This window comes from Podarcis erhardii, assembly GCF_964252035.2.
Source record: "Podarcis erhardii genome assembly, chromosome: 4".
NCBI lineage: Eukaryota > Metazoa > Chordata > Lepidosauria > Squamata > Lacertidae > Podarcis > Podarcis erhardii.
Window position 1 is genome coordinate 47,149,859 of NC_138508.1, and position 22,543 is coordinate 47,172,401.

Genomic DNA, 22,543 nt, shown 5'->3' on the forward strand with positions numbered 1-22,543 from the left:
CCACATTTAGTTGAGAAACCAAACATATTACACTGTGACCTCCTTGGCTGAAACAGCATTTAACATATCTGTTATGCAAATAGTGAAGCTGCTACTTCTGTCTTAATATTCCATCTGTCTTCATATCTTTATATGATATTCAGTGCCATGGACCTTCAGAATAATCTCTCGGGGAAACCATATCATTGATATGGAAGTCTCTATTATAACATTCCCAGCAAGTTCGCACTCTTGTCTCAGCAACATCTACACTGGCTTGGTCATGTTCACGGAATGGAAGATGGCAGGGTCCTCAAGGATGTGCTCTATGGAAAGATGACTTCAGACACTAGGCCCATTAGCAGACCAACTCTGCATTACAAAGATGTCTACAAACATGGCATGAAGGTTGGCAACATTAATCCTGCTGTGTGGGAATCCCTTGCAGACGACGGCAGCATCTGCAGACACTCAGGTTAGGTAGCCACAGCAGTGATCAGAGGAGGGATGACCACTAGGAGGAGCGCAGAAAGAGGAAACGTCATCTGCCCCAGCTGCAACAAAACATGTCTCTTCTGTATTGGTCTCTACAGCCACAGCAGGTGCCGCAACATTCCAATGGTTTGGCTTCACCCCTGAAGGGGGACTCTTTCATTGTCTCCCGAGACAGACAGATGTCAACAGCAATACAACTGATGCCCATTCCATTAACCTCAGTGGGACTAGCATAGGGTTGCTATATTTCAAAAAGTAAAAACCAGGACACCCCAAAAATTGTTGAGCTTTTTTAAAGGAAATAGACAAAGCGCATACCATTTTCTCTGTTCAGCACCATTAAGCACCATTGTCAAAATGGCAGCACCCATGAACATATGAGAAGTATCATCAGGCTTGGAGAAACCCTAAAGTTTGGAGAAGTACAAAAATCCAACAAAAGCATAACCCCAAGAGGATGGAGCATGCTCAAGTGGCCATAGCCAGCTGGCTGACAACTGAGGAAAAACACAAAAAACTGGGTGGGACAGAGAATGAAATGGGAGAAATGTGGTGAAGAGCTTGACTAACTGTCCTGAACAGGAAACAGGAACAGTCAATATTGCAACATTTTGTTGCAGGTTCCACTAGCTTTATATATATGAGAACCTCTCTCTCATATATAAATATATATCATCCTTTTTCATTTTCCAGAAAAAAATAATGAAAATATAGAAGGAGCTGGGCGTTTTAACACAAATCTGCCTGGATTAATCAGAGAAGGATTCTGTGGAAGGAACATTATTTAAAATATATCCAGAACACATAGTGGATCTACTCGCATAATAGGGGATTTTAGAGTCCATAAATATTTTTAAGGGTTTCCATCATACATTGATATATGATGCTATTAGGCTGGTCATTTTTAACCCAGTTTCTTCACCATCTGTATATATCTACACATATTTTAATGATGCATTTCTTGTCAGAATGAGTGAGATTTTACTGGCTACCCTGCTGAGCCTGGCAGAGGGTTGATAAAACACTCCATAGAGCTGTCTATCTATCCATCATTTTTTATGCAGGAATATTGTTTTGAAGGGCCGCACTAGGCATTTTCTTTTAGCTGAAAGACAACATAGAAATAAACTATAACATTACATACATTATGTAAGTCTGCAACTTACATGTTCATAGCTCTTTTGAAGAAACTTGCCATAATATATTGGTGGTTTTTTGAAATCATTGTGCAGGTAGGTCCAGTTTTTGGTCTGAAACTGCAATTCATTTTCATTGACTGGAAATTTCATTGACATTGGCCCTTTTGGTCTCTTCCAACTCTATGATTCTATGATTCTATGATTCTATGATAGGTTTGTCTTTGTGATCAATATTCTTTTATGCCTGTAAATATTTTTTTTAAAACAAGTCTTTATTTTCCATCTCTTCCCATTGCAGGGGAATCCAGATGGTGAAAATTTTCTTTAAACTCTGGCACTGCAGGCTAGTGCATGTGTTATGGTCACCATAAGGAGGTCACTTTCTATTACTCCATATGGCAGATGGAGTTAATTTCTCTGTCTCTGGGTTCCTATGCTCCAGGTTCTGTGATCCAGGTGATAAGATTGTGAAGTACCTGAAGTTCGGCCTTTATTGTTTTGCCACTGTGAAGCACTCCCGAGAGTAGCTTTCTCCAACCTGGTACCAGTTGTTGTCACTCCAATCATTCTTAACCCTTGCCTCTGCTAGCTAGGGCTTATGGGAGCTGAAATCCCAACAAAATTTGGAGGCACCATGTTGGGGAAGGCTGTCCTAGAGAGTTTATTTATTAGCATCAGATTAATGGACTTGGCTTTTCTACGTAATTGGACTCTCTACTCTCCCTCTACAGAGTAGATGGGCAGGGCAAAGGAGTTGCCAGTGCTTTCCCCAACATCCATGGATATGGTGGGTGGTTGCTGTTCAATTGTGATTTTTTGGACTACCAGAAGTATCCCAGAAATTGGTGTCTGACCTTAAAAAGCTCAGCAACTTCGGTCAACTACTGAATATTTGTATTCTTCTTTGCGTTGAAAATGGTCTGGGTCCTGTAGGGAGTTTTCACCAATGTCACAATGACGTGATTAAGTGACAAGTGGCTATTTTTAGGACTCACCTTACTACTATAATGTAAGTTGTATTAAACTGTTTTTAATATTGTGTTGTAATGTCCCTGGGACCTTAGAGTAAAGGGTGGGTAAATAACAACAACAACAACAACAACAACAACAACAACAACACAATAACAATAATAACAGTACAAGGCAATTCTAAGTGGCGATACTCAGAAGTCACAGGTATGTGGAGTTAGGATTGCAGCCTTAGAATAGGTGCCTTGTTATCCAGATGCAGTGAAGGGAGAAAGGACAACAAACTGACAACTTTGATGAACTTTGGAGAAGCTTTAGGAGATGATAGAAGGCATTATCAGACCTACCTCTCGACTGAGTCCATTATACAAGGATGAGATCAAACCACCTGAATCCTGTCCGAGTTACTGACTCACAGATACCAGGATGCCTGAGTGGAGGGATGTGGTGAGAGTTCCTTTCTCAGAGTAAAGTGCTTCTGATCTCAGGGCAGTGATATGGGAGAGGGGTCAGGTCAGCATTTGCTCCTTAAAATAGGTCTGGTAATAAACACATTTAATAAAAATGCTTGCACTGGTGTTACCCTAAATGTGAACTGAGAAGTGCATTATAACACATATGCATTTCCCTTTGTCTCTGTAATAAAATAATATATTTTTTTCAGTTTGTCTTGAACCTTATTGCCATATATTCCATTATTCAATACACTGCACTCGCCTAAGCTAAATAAACCATTTATTGACATTTGTAGATCACAAATAGTACAAAACCTTTGATGGCACAGCCTATTATTGTTCTATTACATTTCAAGATGTTACATGAGCATATATCAGTTCTTAGCAGCTTTTTAAAATTAATATACTTGGGTTGTTTAAATTGCTGTTGACCAAGCAAAAGTGGTATGGAGAGGTAAGAAATATGTACATTGATTGGAGCTTTTTAAAGGTTAACAGTGATTTATGGTTACAGATAATGATCATAGACAGAGAGTAAAAGCAGAGATATTATTGAAAATGATATGGAATTTACAGTAATGCTTTGTGGTCAGTCTGTTTTATTAAATGGATGTTTTGTCTATCAGCTAGGGATTTGCTGAGCATTTTTCAATGACAATACAATTATTGTGGCATGCCTGATAGATCTACTTTCCAACTATGAACATGTAAATATTACATTTTTTTCATTTTCTGTGCTGATTTCCTTCACCAAAGCAACAATTAAACCATAACAACATACTGACTTCCTTAAATTAAGTAATTTGTACCTTGATGAAAGCAAAATGTTGCATCTATTTATTGTGAAATGGTATTCCAAATAACATTTTTATTTAATTCACTGCAGGATTCTCCCTATTTGGTAATATTTCTCACTGCAGGAGTGACAGTACATTTGTGGCAGTCTGAGATCCCTAATGTTTAACTGTATCCTTTACTGCTTCCCACAGGTTCAGTATAGATTCAATAAAAGCTTGAGCATGTTCCTAATGCTTGCACATACTTATTTGACAAAAAATATGCGGACTGGGGGGAATATTCCTGATGCTAAACAAAGGAGCACTCTCATTTTATGGAATATCTGTAAAGCTTTGCTAAATGTGTGACTTGTAGCATAAAATGGATTGGAATGTTTGAATTTGAGCTCCACAGGGTTGAGAAATAGGCATTATTCAGGAATAATGAAGCTAAGAAGAAGCTATGCGTTTAATCTCCATTAGTTGCCAGCTCAGCCCAATAAAATTGCCATGGTCATCACATCTCACTGATGCCTCACAAAAGGGGACCTGCGGAATGTCACCTTGCAAGGCTGACACTGACTTTTCCCAAGCCTCTGCTATGTTTTAACATAGAAAAGAGGAGCAACAAATGCACTAGGGTAACGCCCCAGAGGTCCAAAATAAGAACAAACAGAAAAGGTTGTGCAGCAAAGGGTCTGATCAGGGCTAGCAGAGAGCCATAAGATAGTTGTTCCATCAATTGCCCTTCTGAGCAGGAACATTTGGGCCATGGAAGAGGCTGCTGGATTCCTTGCAGGATTGGGAGAGAGCACTGGTAGGCTTTGGCAAGGCTTTGCTCTGCCTGTCTCCCATAGCTGGTTGAACTTGGAGACTCTTTCTCCAGATCCCCACACAGTAATGTAGCAGTAATGTAGGTAATGGGTAATGTTGCAGTAGTGGCAAATGTGACCACCACCACTTTCTTTGTCTGTGCTCTTTCCTGTCTTGCAAAAGAAGGGACAGTTTCTCTCTTGCTTCGCAGAAGTCCATCCCTCTTCAACACCTGAGCCTAGGGCTTGCCGATCAGAAGGTCGGCGGTTCGAATCCCTGCGACAGGGTGAGCTCCCGTTGTTCGGTCCCTGCCCCTGCCAACCTAGCAGTTCAAAAGCACATCAAGTATAAGTAGATAAATAGGTACCGCTCCGGTGGGAAGGTAAACAGCGTTTCCGTGCACTGCTCTGGTTTGCCAGAAGTGGCTTAGTCATGCTGGCCACATGACCCAGAAGCTGTCTGCGGACAAACGTCGGCTCCCTCGGCCTATAGAGCGAGATGAGTGCGCAACCCCAGAGTGGTCTGCAACTGGACCTAACAGTCAGGGTTACCTTTACCTTTACCCCAATAGGTGTCACTCGCCTTGCGTTCTTTTGAAGTGGCAAGCTAGCATGGAGGGTACGGGTTATCAGTGGCAGTGCAGCACCCAGGACCAGGCAGGTGCAGAGATTGGGAGTAAGCACTAGGCATAGCCAGCTACAGCCATGACTATCAATACTGTATGCCAAGTATCCTGGGGTTCACTTCAAAACACAAATAGATTTTGCATATCCCATTCATTAATAATAATAATTCTTTAATGTGCCTTAAGTCCTACAGACTTTGCAGAGGGGGAACAAGCATAATCAATCAAAGAATATTTGCACAATAAAACAGGCTTGCTGTTCACATGCAGAGGTTGTTTTGCTGTGTTATCTTGACCAGTTTATAAATGGTCCAAGTATATAAAGTAGGTTGTCCATATGGTAGAATACAGAAGTAAACCTTGGGCTCCTGTGCCTTCTTGCACTACTGTATTCTGAATTAATGACGTGGTGACTGATGAATCTTGCTACTGGAATCTTTACATATGAAATGATTCATTAGTTCTCACTGGAAGTTATACTTGTAGTGGGAAAAGGGAGTACATGCCCATCTGTCCTTCCTGAGTCTTGCCATATCCATAAGCCAGACTGAGTGTGAACTGGCCCTATGAGTAGCATGAACTCATTCAATCAGGAATCTTAATGAATATACACCATTCCCCAGTTACAAAACAACACAGTACCTGGAACCCTGTGTTTAAAAGTCTGGTAATGTTCCTAATCAGTGGGTAGCTTTTTGGCTGTAACACCTGAAAAGAATCCCTTATCAGTAGTAGATAGACGAGTGTGAACGATAAGAGTAATTCTTATATGTTGTGACAAGAGCATAGGCTCCTAAGTCCCCATATATCTTTAAGACAATTCTCTTGATTTAGAGCTGTGGAGAGACTAAATGAGAACCTCCTTAGATACCAGCATTATAAAAACGCAGTTTGATAAATCCCTTTTTTATGAATAGGTAGCAAAGTCTCTGCATTGGGTATTGGGAAATTATTCTGTGGCTTCGCAGGCTCCTTATTTCAGGGATGAATAAATCTGTATTAAATCTACTTACTGGAATTTGTTCCTTCTGTGACTAAAGTAGATTAGAAAGAGCATTTCATATTTTTAAATGCAACATCAAGATTAGGTGACCTTCATAGCTTTTTGTTGTTTCCCCTCGTCCTCCTATACCTTGCTTTTATACAAGTTACTCAAGGTGGTTAAGACAGTCACCCAGTCATGTGTCTTGTGGGAGAATTAACAAACCTTTGGTCAGCTGTGCTGTACTATGACATTATCCTAAACTACTTTCAAACTGTTTGTGTCTTCCTGGTTGTGTGAACACAGTGAAAGCCTGGGATAAATGGCAGAGGTATATGTTAAACCATCTCGCTCTAGAACACTATTATTCAATGCACACTGTATAATAAATATATATTTAAAAAATATTCTGCAGCTCATGGGGAAAGCATAAAAGTTTTGTTAAGAATGTAAGTTCAAGCCAATGATCTAGCCCAGCGAAATATTTTAAGGGCCACTTTGGGGGCAGTGGGTATAAAAGCAGCCTAACTCACTGGGCATGATACTCCAGTATGCCCTCTTTTGCAAAAGTTCCATTTAGCCCAGGATGCTGTTTACAATAGTGACAAACTAGAGGACTCTGAGAGCCTATAAGCAGGACAGTTAAGACATAAGAACACAAGAAGAGCCCTTGTGCAATTAGACCAAAAGCCCATCAAGTCCAACATCCTGTTGTCGCACTGGCCAAACAGATACCATGGGGAAACACAAAAGCAGGGCATGAGCACAACAGCACTCTCCGCAATAGCTGCCTTAGGTTGTTGCTTCCAATAGATTAGAATCATAGAATCATAGAATCATAGAATCATAGAGTTGGAAGAGACCTCAAGGGCCATCGAGTCCAACCCCCTGCCAAGCAGGAAACACCATCAGAGCACTCCTGACATATGGTTGTCAAGCCTCTGCTTAAAGACCTCCAAAGAAGGAGACTCCACCACATTCCTTGGCAGCAAATTCCACTGTCGAACAGCTCTTACTGTCAGGAAGTTCTTCCTAATGTTTAGGTGGAATCTTTTTTCTTGTAGTTTGGAACCATTGCTCCGTGTCCGCTTCTCTGGAGCAGCAGAAAACAACCTTTCTCCCTCCTCTATGTGACATCCTTTTATATATTTGAACATGGCTATCATATCACCCCTTAACCTCCTCTTCTCCAGGCTAAACATGCCCAGCTCCCTTAGCCGTTCTTCATAAGGCATCGTTTCCAGGCCTTTGACCATTTTGGTTGCCCTCCTCTGGACACGTTCCAGTTTGTCAGTGTCCTTCTTGAACTGTGGTGCCCAGAACTGGACACAGTACTCCAGGTGAGGTCTGACCAGAGCAGAATACAGTGGCACTATTACTTCCCTTGATCTAGATGCAATACTCCTATTGATGCAGCCCAGAATTGCATTGGCTTTTTTAGCTGCCGCGTCACACTGTTGGCTCATGTCAAGTTTGTGGTCAACCAAGACTCCTAGATCCTTTTCACATGTACTGCTCTCAAGCCAGGTGTCACCCATCTTATATTTGTGCCTCTCATTTTTTTTGCCCAAGTGCAATACTTTACATTTCTCCCTATTAAAATTCATCTTGTTTGTTTTGGCCCAGTTCTCTAATCTGTCAAGGTTGTTTTGAAGTGTGATCCTGTCCTCTGGGGTGTTAGCCACCCCTCCCAGTTTGGTGTCATCTGCAGATTTGATCAGGATGCCCTTGAGTCCATCATCCAAGTCATTGATAAAGATGTTGAATAAGACCGGACCCAAGACAGAACCCTGTGGCACCCCACTAGTCACTCTTCTCCAGGATGAAGAGGAACCATTGATGAGCACCCTTTGGGTTCGGTCAGTCAGCCAGTTACAAATCCACTGAGTGGTAGCATAGTCAAGACCGCATTTTACCAGCTTCTTTACAAGATTCAATAGCATATTCAATAGCATATTGTTTCTGAAACTGGAGGCTGCAGATTGCTATGACTAGTAGCCCTAATTGTCCATGAATTTATCCTATCTCCTTTTAAAGCCATCTAAACTGGAGCTCATTGCCACATACAATCATAGAGTTGGGAGGGACCCCAAGGTTTATCTAGATGCATCCCACTTTTCCTTCTGGTTGGTATTGTCTGCATTTGTGCCTTCAATATTTCTCCTATTAGAAAGTCCCATCATTCTTGGACTCCCTTCTCACTGAGTATTTCTGACCACAGGATCACACCCAATAGCTCCTTCAGCTTTTCAAAATTGGCCAAAGTGTGTGTCCAGCTACACTCAGTTTTCCCTTGCCTCTGTATCCTGAAACCCAGGGGAAAACCCCTCCCAAGTTTCCAAGCACTTCCACTTCATCAATCAGCTCCTTCCTATTGGTGAGGACCAGGTCCAAGCTAGATGATCCCTTTGTTGGTTCTTCTACCTTCTGGAAAACAAAATTGTCAGCGATGCAATGGAGAAATTTGTCAGACCTTACACTCCTGGCAGAGTTTGAGTCCCAACAGTTATCAGGGAAGTTGAAGTCCACCATGATTACTATTTCTCTCCTTTTTGAATGTTTGATAATCTGCTCTAGTAAGGCATCATCCAAGTCTTCAGTCTGGCTTGGCAGTCTATAGCAGACACCCACAGTTAGGTCACTGTTGTTTCTTTCCTACAATTTTTGCCCATATACTCTCAATCTGCTTTTCATGCTCCAGGTCATAGATTTGTTCACAAGTGTACACATCCTTTATATATAATGCTTCTCCTCCTCCCATCCTGTTTGGTCTGTTCCTGTTGAACAGGTTATACCCCTCAATTCCTACATTCCAGTCATGAGTTTCATCCCACCAGGTTTCAGTAATGCCTACCAGGTCATATTTGCCATCCTGTATTAAAAGCTCCAGTTCATCTTGTTTGTTTCCCATACTCTGTGCATTTGTGTAGAGACAACTGAGACCATGAGTTGTTCCCTGCAGCTGCTTGTTTCCTGTAGTTTCTTGCCCTTTAGTAGGTTTCTGGCGCACCACCACAGTTTTCTATTCGTCAATGAAGCTATTATCCCCAGTGTCAGGTGCTCTTTTGTCATTCGTATTGTTTTATCCCTCCCCTTCAATATCTAGTTTAAAGCTCTCCTGATCAGATTCTAAAGACTCTTGGCAAACAAATTCTTGCCAACGGCTGTGAGGTGCAGCCCATCTCTCCCCAGAAGTCCCACCTCAAAGAAGTGGAGACCATGATCCAAGAAGCCAAATCCTTCCTGACAATACCACCTGCGCAGACAGAGGTTTACCTCAAGTATTTTCCTCTCTCTTATTGGGCCATGACCTTCAACAGGAAGGATTGGTGAAAAGACTACCTGTGCCCCAAGTCTCTTCAGCTCCGACATCTTGTGGTAGCTGATTTCACAAGTATGTGCTGTCCACACACATTGGTTAAACGCTGTTCTGCCTGGCAAATTACATTCTAACTTTAAATAAGCTTATCTAAAACACTGAAAATGATTGGATTAAATGTATAATTTGTAGCATTGTAAACATTAATTATAGAAAACATATCATATTGATCCAGTAGGGGGAGCAAGAGTGCAATACTTCTGCCAAAGTCTTGATATAAATTCAAGATTGCATAATTAACGAAAGGCATTTCTATGATGCCTATTATTCATTGTATACATTTTTAAGGCACACACATCTTGTACGCATAAAATATGCTTGAAGGAAACTGAATCTACCACTACTAAGATTTAAGTGGCCTCATTTTCTTGCAAGCTGAGGCTCTAATTGTTTACAGGAACACCTTCTCCCTGAAAAATGTGTTTTGCAGATGTGAATTGGAGGTAGTGGAACACTTTGCAGTTTTGCACAATAGATTAGAAGAACTGGTCCATAAGCAACCTCTGATAGTTACATTAGAAATATTAGCAATGTAAGAATTCTGTCGCTGGGTCAAATTAAGTAAGGTCTATCAAGTCCAGCATTCTGTTTACAAAAATAATGAGTCTTATCCTGCTTGTAGGCTTCCCAAGGATACTGAGCTGGCCACAGTGGGAAACAGGAATCTAGGCAGATCCAGAAAGGCTCTTGTGTTCTCATGCCTTCTGTAGGCCATGAGCAGCATACTGTCTCTTTTTTGGCTCCAACAATGTATATTATCACCAGTCATCAGCACATCTCATGGTAGTAAATTCTGAAAGCCGGTTTAATCAGGAAAATGAACTCATTTTTATGTGTTTAGCCTGGAACTTTCCTTGTATAACGACTCTTCTTTCTTTCATAAGAATATTGAAAGGAAATTCAGGGCTGATTCATCGTTTAGGCAGAGTGAGGTAACTGCCTCAGGGTATGGATGCTGGTGGATAAGGCAGTGGAAACCACTCTTAAGCTAGACTCGTCAGGTGTTGTGCAGGATGCTGTCCTGTTGCCAGCGATGAAATAATATTCAACAACCAGACTGATTGGATTCTGCATGTGAAATAGGGAGTGCCCCATTGTGTTCTTTCCCTCAGACTGCAAAATGTTTGGTGCCAGCCATGGAAAAGATCAATTAATTACAGTCTGATGATAAAACACTGTAACTCAGGTTCTTGTCACATACACATCTTTATTCTTATTCTCAGATGAGAAGAAGGGATGGTTCTCAGGTTGCAAGCTGCCCTGGGCTCCTATGGATATGAATTTAAACCAATCAGTGTGCAGGACCAGAAGAGAACATATCTCTCAGTATGTCAGCCATCAAGGATAGGGGATCTGTGGGCCTCCAGGTGTTGTTGGGAGCACAGCTGTCCTCACCCCTGACTCCTGGCTATGCTTGGTAGGGTTGATGAGCACTGGGACCCAACAGCATATTGAAGGCCACAGGTTCCCCACCTGTGCCAAACATCAAGGGATAAATGAGGCTGAGCTAGACCACGGTATCTAAGCTCTTTATATAATATGCACACTTGGAAGTCTACATAAGTAAGCAATTGAAAAACAAATTAAAGTGTAATGATATTGATATATCAAAGGCTACATGAGGCCCCACTGTTTATGTTAAAACCTTTAGTGATCTTGCCTCAACTCATATTCTGAATGCCAGCTGAAACCCCAGATTAGCCCACCAGAGAAACCCAAGGCCCCATCATGTCTTCATGTGCTGTACACACCCTTGAAAGTTGGCAGAAATACACACACAGCAGCAACAACAACAACAACAACAACAAGCCATCAAAACAACAAATTACCAACCCCCCTTTACATAAGACAAGCATCATGGCAGCAAAAGGGACAGACAGACAGATGTGGGAAGATGGTGAGAAGGTAGATTGCAGCCAGTCCTGACTCACCTTAACTATGATTGGCTGGCTAGGTAATTGGCACTTAGCTGGATCAATCAGGGCCTGACACAATAATGATAAAGCTTTGAGCTTTTTGGCAGGCTCCCAAGCAAGCATGCGTGCTCAAACACAGCACTGCCTGAATTAATGTCAGAGGGGAGCACAAAGCATTCAGACTGCTGGCTGCACTTCACTAAAAACTGAGGATCCCTATGGCTGCAGACATAGCAAACTTTTCTTTAACGGAGCCTGGATACCTTTTCACCTGGTAGAATGCATCCTGGACCCCCTCGCCAAATGCAGCACCCATGCATGTTCTACTACCCCGTCCCAGACATAACCGTTGTTACTTGCCGATGTTTTCTGCCCCTCCTAGATTTAGTTTAAAAATAAATTTGAGGTTTGGGGGCTTGAAAAAAAACCTAAAAAACTTGGATGGCACTGGGTTAACTAGAAAGTGAGGGGAGGCCTGTAGCCACCTTGCCCTATTCCTTCCCTTTCCTGAGAATGAGGACCAGATGTGTTCTTTATAAGAAAGAAAAGGAAGGAAGCTTTTATTAGGCATCTAATTGGCTGTTGTGAGAAAAGGATGCTGGACTAGATGGGCCTTTGGTCCGGTCTAAGATGGCTATTTTTCTGATCTTAAGGCAGGGCGTTAGGAGGCCAGTGAGTAGGCTTGCTGTCTCCCACTCTAACTTAGAATGGAATAGTAAAGGGGAACTGCAACACTTGGAGAGCATGAGAGTGTCGGGGGGGGGGGGTGTATTTCCTGGCTTTTTTTGCAGAGGGAGAAAGGTTCAGGGAGTTTTGGTTTGTGTGCCATGCATGTTTTGCCTTCTTTCGTTTGTACTGTATATTAGGTGTGCATTGGTTGTTTTTTTCCTTTGGCTGCTTTGGGAGAGATTGATTGCTTTAAGATTTTTGGTGGGTACTTTGCCCACTTTTTGGTATGATGGTTTTGGGTGTGTTTTACGTGTTTTTGTGTGTGTGTGTTGCTGCTTCGTTTTCTTTTATTTTGGGTGTGTTACCTGCTTCTTTTTGGTGTGTATGGGTGTATTTTGTCTGCTTTTTATTATTTGGTCCTGTGGGGTTGAGTTTCTGAGTGTCATGTTCTGCAAAATCATTATTTTATGGTGCTTCTTTGATTTTCAAATGTGCCCCCAGACCCAAAATGCTTGGGGATGTATGCTCTAATCTCTTTCAGGTACTGGTTGTTCTCACTTTTCCTATATAAGAAAGCACTAGAAGTTTTACAATAGTTGAAATTTGACCACAGTACATTTACCCTGGTAGTATTTTATAGTTTGTGAGTTTGAATTTTTCCTTTTTCCTGAGCTAATGGTCCTTCCATATCTACTCTCCAGACACTGATAACTGCCTAACAGCATCACCCCTTGTGTATATGAAAGCAGTAAACATATTTTTCTTTTTGAAGCTTGTATTAGCACCTTACGAGGGGTGGGGGAGAGAAATATTCTGGGTCTGATTTTTCTTTGGAAATTATGCCGTTCCTAGAACTCACCTAGGAAATTAGACTGACTTTAACTTGTAATGAAAACTGGCTAAATTTATGCTTTTCTTCATTTCTATTATTTATTACAGGCCTTGACTGAGCATATTGATTTTATGCCAACCTGTGTTCTTGTCACAATTTTGTCACACAAATAAGGTTTCTGAAATGCAACGCCTATATTTTATGAAATATAATCCTATGCCATTTCCAGCTGACCTTTTCAGTATTCTGTATTTTGATGGGTTGCCCCTTTTCAGAGGGGCTTACTCAGAGCGATGTTTTGTCCTCAAATTGCAGTAGTTAAACAATGTAATATATCATAAAGACTTTAAACCAAGTTCACTAGTAAGCTAAACTGAAGTTTTAAACCAATTTGAAATCTTGTACAGAATGACTGGAAGGGGCATTGATAACATCATCCTATCTGCATAAGATGAAACAAGTGGCCCTTTCCTGAAACAAACAAACAAATCAGGGAGGAAGTGATAGATGAAGTAGAAGTACTGGAAGTATTTGGAAAGATATTATCATGTCCTTTTGGGTTTCATGATACAGAGACAAGGGAAAGCTGACTGCAGTCGAACATGCACTCTGTACTTTAAGAATGCTGATTTTTATTTTAAAAGGCTAGAATGTGTGCAGAAGAATGCTGATTTTTATTTTAAAAGGCTAGAATGTGTGCAGAAGAAAGTGACCAAGATAATCAAGGGTCTAGAAACCAGGCCTTAAGATGAACGATTGAGGTAACTGGGTATTTTTAGCCTGTAAAAAAGGAGAGTGAGTGAAGGTATGATTGCCATCTTTAAATATCTTAAGGGCTGTCACATAGAAGATGGAGTAAGGTTGTTTTCTCCTGCTCCGAAGGGTAGGACCTGAACTAATAGTTTCAAGTTACAAGGGAAGAGATTCTGACTAAACTGAAAGAAGAACTTTCTGGCAGTAAGAGCTGTTCAATGGTGATATGGAATCCCTTGGATGGCCATGGATTTTCCTTCCTTGGAGGTTTATAAGCAGAGGTTGGATGGCCACCTGCCATGGATGCTTTAGTTGAGATTCCTGCATTGCAGGGGTTCGGGCTAGATGACCTTCAGAAACTCTTCTAACTCTACAATTCTATGATTCTACCAAGTGAATGCTGCCCAAGCCCTTGTGGATTGATTTCCAAACCCCCCTTGCTAACCAAGGAGCAACACAATCATCCACAGACAGATGGGGAAATCTTTAACAGGCATTGGGGAAGTAATGATAGAAAGTTTGAAAACTGGCATCACATAACATTGCATTTCTGCTTTTGGCACAATTAAATGCTAAATGTCACTGCATGACATCTATGGAATACTGTCTAATATGAAGTGTCAGGTATCAGATACAACTGGGTGTTAAAAACAGTTGTTTGATACTTTCTATATTCCAGCATCCAGCATTCTGTGAGCATCAGAAAACTATCCAACATTAGCATTTACAGAGGACACATTTCAATGCTAAATTATTTTCTGCAACCCAAGAGCTATGATTTTAATATTTTTAAAATTCTACTTGATAAGGTTCTTCTGATCTAGTAAGCTGTTTCCAACTGTGGCTAGTCAGTCTAGGGAGCTTGCAAGTAGGAATGACTCTTTTCAGCAACTGGTATTCAAAGGCACACACTAGAAGTTATATTTAGCAAGCATGGTTAATAAACTTTGATAGACTTGGACCTCATGAGTTTGTCTAATTCCCCATTAATGCTATCTAAGCATCATATATTTGAGAAGTGAATTCAATGAGTTACGTGTTGTGAGAAGATGTACTTTTATTTATAATCATGAGCAAGGGGAAGGGAACTCTTTCTCTTCAGATTCCACTAAGTGCCACTATGTTCAACTAAGTGCCAATTAAAGCTGGTGGAAGTCTCCTGTCATCTGCTTAATAATTATCTTATTCTTCCCTTCTAAAGTTAGTTTGTTTTTAATACTCATATTAAAATCTTGCCAGTTTAGTCTGTGGAAAAAGTCTTTTGTTCTAACTCGACTGTTCTTGGGATCTCCCTCTTGCTGAGTTTCTTTCAAATAAAGCAACATAGAACCATAGAATCAAAAAATTATAGAGTTGTAAGAGATCACGTATGTATAGAAAATGGTGGGACTGCCATGCTAATATTGATGACTCAGATGAGTTCTATTATAAAGGCTCTATTTCACAGGTAACCAATGTGGCTCCTTCCACATTTGCTGGACTACAAATCACATCATCCCTGACTTCTGGCCATACTAACTGGGACTCAGGGAACTGGAGTCCAGCACTTTCTGGACAGCACCATGTTGACCACCCTTGATCCAATTATTTAAAATTCTATTTAAATCTAATCTCTAGAAAATATATCAAAACTGTCTTATACTGTCTAAGCAAAGCCAATAGATAATTCTGTACCATTTTCACAAAAGAATGTCTTTCATTTAAAAGAAACACTGAACTTTAATGCTTTTGGTTTTTATTGAATGCTGGTCAGGATCCAGAGCAGCAAAAGACTATGCACTTGGAGTTGTGGTTTCATTCTCGCAGAGAGCCAAAGTTTCAGTGGATGAGCAGTAGCTGTTTCTTTGGTCAGGAAAGTGGAGAAAGGGACTGTTGGACTCAGTTGTATTTCTTCATAAGCACATCTATACTGTTAAGGACATCTTCAAAAGATATACACGTGTTGACAGATGGTGCATGAGTTACACTTTTCCTTCCATTTTTCTTGTGTAATGTGTGAAGTGAGAATTTGAAACAGAAGTTGTGTGAATTCGAGATCTGTGGGAGATTTCATTTTCTCTACCAGAAATGTATGCCTTGTGTGGAAGTGCAAGAAAACATCTTAAGTCAATGTACTTTCTTCCCACTGCTTGTGTGTAACATCTGCAGCTTTCCTATGTATAGCAGTTTTCAAGAGCAAACAGGCAACTTACTGATCAGCAGCCTAGCAGCATCCAGGAAGAGTTAGGAGAGAGCAATGCAAGGACTAGGAAGCTTTCTGACATCTTCTTACAAACCAGTAATCTTTTTTTTATTGAGAGGAGTATCTCAGTGTAAATTGAACACTATGGGAATATTGCCAGCATTACTCACTAAATATTACACGTGGAACATATGTAATCTAGATAGTTCCTTCCCAGAAGTGATTACGGTTTTAAAAAAAGAATATGAATCTGAATATCTCAAGGTCAAAGGACAAAGTTAAATTGCAATATTCAGCAGACTACATTGGGTGTTTCAAGATGGGCATTTACTGTGGAATCAGCATTCCTCGTGCTTTCAAGTTTTTTTGCTGCTTTCACATGTTGTTGTCCTCAAAATGCTAGCCTATATGTCCAATCCTATTTAATCCAGGTTTATTTTTATTTATTTAACAAAATCTATATACCACTTGATAGTAATAAAATTATCTAAGCAGGTAACCCCTTTGAGGGGGGAGGGCTTTGTAACTTTTAAAAGTCTGTTCACTACCCTACATAGGAGTATGAAATTTACTTCTATAAAACTGAAGGCTGAGATCCTCAAGGATTAACTGGTTCTTGGATTTAAACCAGTGGTTAGCATGAGCCTGATGTTTTGCTTTTATATGGTATTCCAGGATTAGCCCTCTTTCAGAAGGAAACTTTACATGTACACCATGCTTAACAGAAGCAGAACAAAAAGACTTTCTTTAAAATCTGTAAGTCTGCTCCAATTTATTATTTTAAAAGGAACACAAGCTGCTTCATTGTCACCTGTTATGTGTTTCATCTATCAAAGAAAAATGCTAGAATTAAAAACAAACAATATATATGTCAATGTTTACATCATAAGTAAGAAACCCACTAGGAAGATGCTTGGCTTCTTAGATAGGTGAAAGGATTACTGAAGGAAAACAGGAAAAAATGAATAAATTATTTGTAATCTGTTATACATGTGCCTGTCTCTGAAGTCGGAAATACAGCTTAATTCAGAGTACTGTTGCCAGACTGTTAATGAGGACTGGCGAACATATTGTTATAGGACTGTTCTCTGCAAATAGGATACCTTTCTTCTTTCTTCTTATCCAGCATGGGAGCCAAGCAAGCTGCTCAAGCAGCCACAGAACTATCTGCCTTCCACTGTATATCTGTGCCAGGTGGAGAGGAAGAAAGCCATCTTGCTCCCCACCCAGAAAGTAATCCAAGTGAGAGAAACAGGCGTAGGGGAGAGGGAGAGAGAGAGAAAGCCAGCCACTGTGAGGACAGGATGCTGGGCAAGATAAGCCATTAGTCTGATCCAACAGGGCTCTTCTTGTTTTCTTTTGTTTAGGAAGACAGAGAACAGGGTAGCAGAAAGAGAGATACAAGGAGTGGCCCTGCCCACTTTGAATCGGGTCCTTCTCACTTTTAGCTCCAGCCCTTTTGGCCATCAGCTTTGTTTCTACCCACTATTGGAATGCGACCTTCAACATAAAGATGTCCCCCACCCCTGAAGTAGACATTGCATTCTTGGATGTCTTTCGACAAAGTCTATAATAAAGACTTTTGAGTAAGCATAGCTGTCATGGGATAAGAGAATAACTGCTATTATGGATTTGTAACTGCTTGATGAAGAGAATGCAGACTGCAAAAATAAATGGACATTCACAGGGAAATGAGTGGTAGGATCCCTAAAATATTGTTGTTGGGACTGGTGCTCTACATGAGAATGGAGGCATACTGAGTACCCCTCCCCTCTGATGTCTACCCAAACAGAGCAGTCATCTGTAGCACATAAAGCTAGAAGCACGAAGACTTCTACATAACTCAGAATCCTGAAGAATTTTGCTTTCGGGGGGGCGGGGTGTCACACAGACGCCTTTGCGTGCACATTTTGTGCTGCTCATGCAGGTTCTGAGAGGAGATTCTACCTAGTACATCCCTGCTTACCACTCCCATGCAGAGCACATGAAAGCTCTAACACCCAGCATCTGTAGGAACAACAGAGGCTTCTGGAGTTCAGGGTAAGGTGGCTAAATTTGCATATGACACACAATTATTCAGGATAGTGAAAATCAAAGCCAACTCCAAAAAGCTTCCAAAGAACCCCTCTAATCTGAGTGTTTGGGAAACAAAATGGCAAATGACACTTAATGTAGGTAAATATAAAATCTGCACTGGGGAGATGGAAGGGGGAACAGGGGACACTAAGCTCAAACATTACATTGGTATTTTATATGATGGCTACGAATACTGAAAAAGGAGCTCTGTGTTCATGATGAATAGTTCTATGAAATCCTCAGCTTAGTGGAATGATACTGAAAAAAGCAAATTTCATGCCAGTGATGATTAGGATGGGCTGAAAATAAAATGGATAGTACAGTGGTACGTCGGTTTAAGAACATTCCGGTTTAAGAACAATTCGGTTTACAAACTGGAAGCTGTACGCCGGCTCCCTCGGACAATAAAGCGAGATGAGCGCTGCAACCCCAGAGTCAGCCACGACTGGACCTAATGGTCAGGGGTCCCTTTACCTTTACCTTAAGAACGGAATCTGAACCGTGGAAGGGCACTGGCAGCGGGAGGCCTCATTAGGGAAAGCACGCCTCAGTTTAAGAACAGACCTCCAGAACGGATTAAGTTTGTAAACCGAGGTACCACTGTATTGTAATATCTTTACATAATACAATGGTATGGCTGCATTTGAACACCATACAGTTCCAAGTGTCCTGTTTTAAATACAGTGGTACCTCGGGTTAAGTACTTAATTCGTTCCGGAGGTCTGTTCTTAACCTGAAACTGTTCTTAACCTGAAGCACCACTTTAGCTAATGGGGCCTCCTGCTGCTGCTGCACCACTGAAGCACGATTTCTGTTCTCATCCTGAAGCAAAGTTCTTAACCCGAGGTACTATTTCTGGGTTAGTGGAGTCTGTAACCTGAAGCATCTGTAACCTGAAGCTTATATAACCTGAGGTACCACTGTATGCCTATTGCGTTACCTATTGTGTCAATAACCAGCTGCATTATTATTAGTCTTATTCATACCTGACTAGCATTAGTAACAGAGAATAATAACTTCTGTATATTTACCTGAGTTGTTTCTAAGGATGAAAGTGATTATTTTACCTAGTAAAGAAATATGCTACATATGGTAACTAGGGATGCATATGGTACCATCACTATCCGGAAATATATTAGTTGTCAGTATAGGAATGAACCTATAACAGAAAGACACATCAATTATAGTTTCAGTTTGGATCTTGACAGGGCATTTTTTCCCTTTAGGTTCAATATTTGCATTGCATTAACAAGAAAACCACAACTACTGAAACACAAATGCAACGAAGAGACAAGCCAGCCTTGTATATGTTAAGTGTATTTGGATTGATTATATTCACCATTTTCCTAAATTAATTAGCCTTTCCCCCCATGCATTGGCCTCATCATGATCTCAAGCAAGAAAGGAATAATATGTAGAGACAAACACTAGCAGAAAATAGCTGTTTCTGCAAAAAGTAATCTCTCCCTTTCTTTCCCTCACTCTCTCTCTTCCCATAGCTTCATAATTTACTCCCAGTCCATAAGGTCCTTCGCAGCAGTGATTGGGATGATGGATGGTTCTACTTCAGCTGCAGCAAAGGAAGATACAGCAATGCATCACTCCACTGGAAAAACAATAGAACAAACAAACCATAGGGACAGTATGGCAGGCAGAGGGCCAAGGGAATTTGCTTGGGTGGAAAACTAGACAGCTGTACCCTGGAGTTATGTAAAACAACAGCATGTAGATATTTCTCCTATTGTGGTCATACTTGATAGCAATTGATTTGAAGCCTGATAGCAATTGAGATCCCAACGTTGCTAAAACTATTTTTATTAGACTTTTTGCACATTTCAAAGTATTGTGTCCTAAACACACTAAGAAGTAAGCCTCACTGAATACAGTATAACACTTCTGAATAAATTTGCATAGGATTGTATTGTTAGGTGACAATTCTTTACACTGGGGTAACCAACATCTTTGGGTCTAAGGGTGTATTTGAGAAAATGCCATGGATGTCACCTCCTTTGGATGTATCTTCTGCCATCCCCACCCCAGGTCAGTTTTCCCTCACAGACACGCTCCAGACTGATAGAAGATACAATCACATACACACATTTCAATGGAGTCTGGGTTAGTTGGAGCCAGTAGAATGAAAAAATATCCTCTTGAATCTGCATTTTACACAAGATTCCTGGGGGGGGGGGGAGGTGTGTGTGTTAAATATATAAGGGTACCCTGCCGGTGTGTGGTCATAGATCCAGTGTTTTTGTCCTTGAGAGAACCCATTGTAAAAATATGGGGATCCATAAGGATTTGGGTCTCAAAACGCTTTGTGTGCCATGATGGTGGTAGGAAGCATGAGATTTTTTTTATTTGTAAAATTTATTCAATGGAGATAGATGTGGTCTGTAATTTGATTGCTGATGAGGCAGGATGTGTGAGTGAAAAATTACTTTCAAGAGGATCCATTTACTAGATCCAAGAGAGGGGTGTGTGTGTGTGTGTGTGTGTGTGTGTATACACATATGGCTTTCCGGCACACCATTCTCTCTCCTGACTCCTGTGGCACACTACCTTCTTTCCCCTACCTCCCCATCACTCTATTTTCCTCCCTCATTTTCTCCTAGATTGCTTCCCTTTCCCTCCTACCCTTTTAGTTGCTCAGGACAGAAAAAAAACCAAGTACTTCATGCAGTAGGAACTTGCTTTCACAGGAGGCAGTCGTGGATATCAACTTGGATAGCTTTAAAAGAGAATTAGGGAAATCCATGAAGGGTGAGGCCACTAGTGGCTACTAGACTTGATGGCTATGCTTTGCCTCCTTGGTTGAAGGCAGTATGCTGGAAGCTGCAGGAGGGGAGAATGCTCTTGCGCTCATGTCCTGCTTGCAGGTTTCCCATGAGCGTCTGGTTGGCCACTTTCAGAACAAGATGCTGGAGTAGATGGGGCATTTGCCTGATCCAGCAGGCTCTTCTTATGTTCAAGTAAATGAAGTTCTTCCGTGCCCAACATTCCCTGATATTTCTGTAGCAGGCAGTAGCAAATCTGGGACAAGGCAAAAATAAATGTGGCATCAGCAACATCATTAACAGGTACATCCTGTTCCATTTACAGCATAGTCATAATTATTCAGTCAAGCGATCTGCATCCACTGAATATTTAGGTGTCCTGGTTAATTACAAATAGTACTTTATAGATATGAATAAATATTCAGTACTTGAGTAAAATTCTTGGCAATAAGTTTACTTTCTTCATATAATTTGTGCTCCTTTTAATTTTTTTGCTCTGCAGGTTTTTATTCAATTTGGTTGCAGATTATTTACTGTACATACATAAGGTACTATTTCATCCAGTTGAATTTAAAATGGTCTCTTTTATTATTATTTTTTGAACAGTTGGAAAGGTGTAAAAGAGTCTTTTCAATATTGTATTTCTCATGCACTGCCCATGTTTATTAAACAAAATACAATTCTAGGGCTTTATTCTCCTAGTTCTGAATCCATAAAGTTATTAAGATCCTAGGTTTACAAGACAGTGGTGAAGTATGAGGCAGTTTTAATTTTCTTCCCAATGAGCACATTAGCGGAAAGAGGTTGGGTTCTCCCGCTAGGCAGAATTAGTTTGTGCCAGTATGGGGGACCAGACCATTGCCATGCTAATGCTCAATAGCAGTAGGGGTGACATTAATCTCTGTGTTGTTATTTATGTCCTTGACTTGGCAACATCCACGACTCAGGGTTGTCAGGTATCGTGTTCCATTACTCAGTAATAAAGATTTGGATTATCAGGACCCCGGGGTTCCTTTTGGCACTGCATATCTTTTTCAGTATATGTGTCTTGCCACTAATTAAAAATATGTTTGGCAGCAGTGCTAGTGGGATGTTTCTCATGTGCCAAGTGTCTGCACACCCAGCCTTTAATGGGGTGTAAGAAAAGTAAGGGTGCAGGCTGGGTTGCATACCTTAGAAGAAATTATTAGCAGAGAATTTAAGGAAAGTTGGCATCTTGCCAAAATGCTTGGATTGCAAAGGCAGAGCTGGGTAGATTAATATATGCGATCTTGTGTTTCCATTCTGGTCCCTCATGGCCATTTTACATATGATGATAGTTAGGTGCTGATTGTAGAAATAGCTCCTAAATATGCAAAGTTTGAATGTAACAAACATGAGGTACACTCATCAGCTGATATTGTCCATTCTTTCCTGTTATGTCAAACTTATAGACATCTTTCAGTTATGGTCCGCTTCAGGAAATAAAGAGGTTTTTTTATTGGATTATATTCTTGAGTTGATCTCCCACTTCCTCCAGGTCATTGGAGACTTGAACAAGTAGAAAAAAGATGTTGTGCTGCAGGAAGCCTCACTTCAATAACGTTTCCCTTGAAAAGACATGACAGGTGGATTTTGGTCACATGAAGCCTCCTGTTGATTAGTATATCTAGGATTCAAGAAACAATTATTGCATTTTATGAAAGATTCTATTATATTTCAAGTCATCCCACTACTTTCTATGCTGGCA

General features: G+C 40.7%; 1 protein-coding gene across 1 annotated transcript in view; it reads left to right on the forward strand.

Moving 5' to 3' along the window:
- The window catches only part of LOC309340033 (uncharacterized protein), a 194,880-nt gene extending 172,581 nt beyond the window's left edge, over nucleotides 1-22,299 (forward strand). Inside the window, exons 8-10 of the mRNA XM_081858558.1 lie at nucleotides 15,536-15,721; nucleotides 17,091-17,257; nucleotides 19,540-22,299. The gene's annotated coding sequence lies outside the window, so the exon portion shown is untranslated. The remainder of the gene's footprint in view (nucleotides 1-15,535; nucleotides 15,722-17,090; nucleotides 17,258-19,539) is intronic.
- The last annotated feature ends 244 nt before the right edge of the window (nucleotides 22,300-22,543 follow it).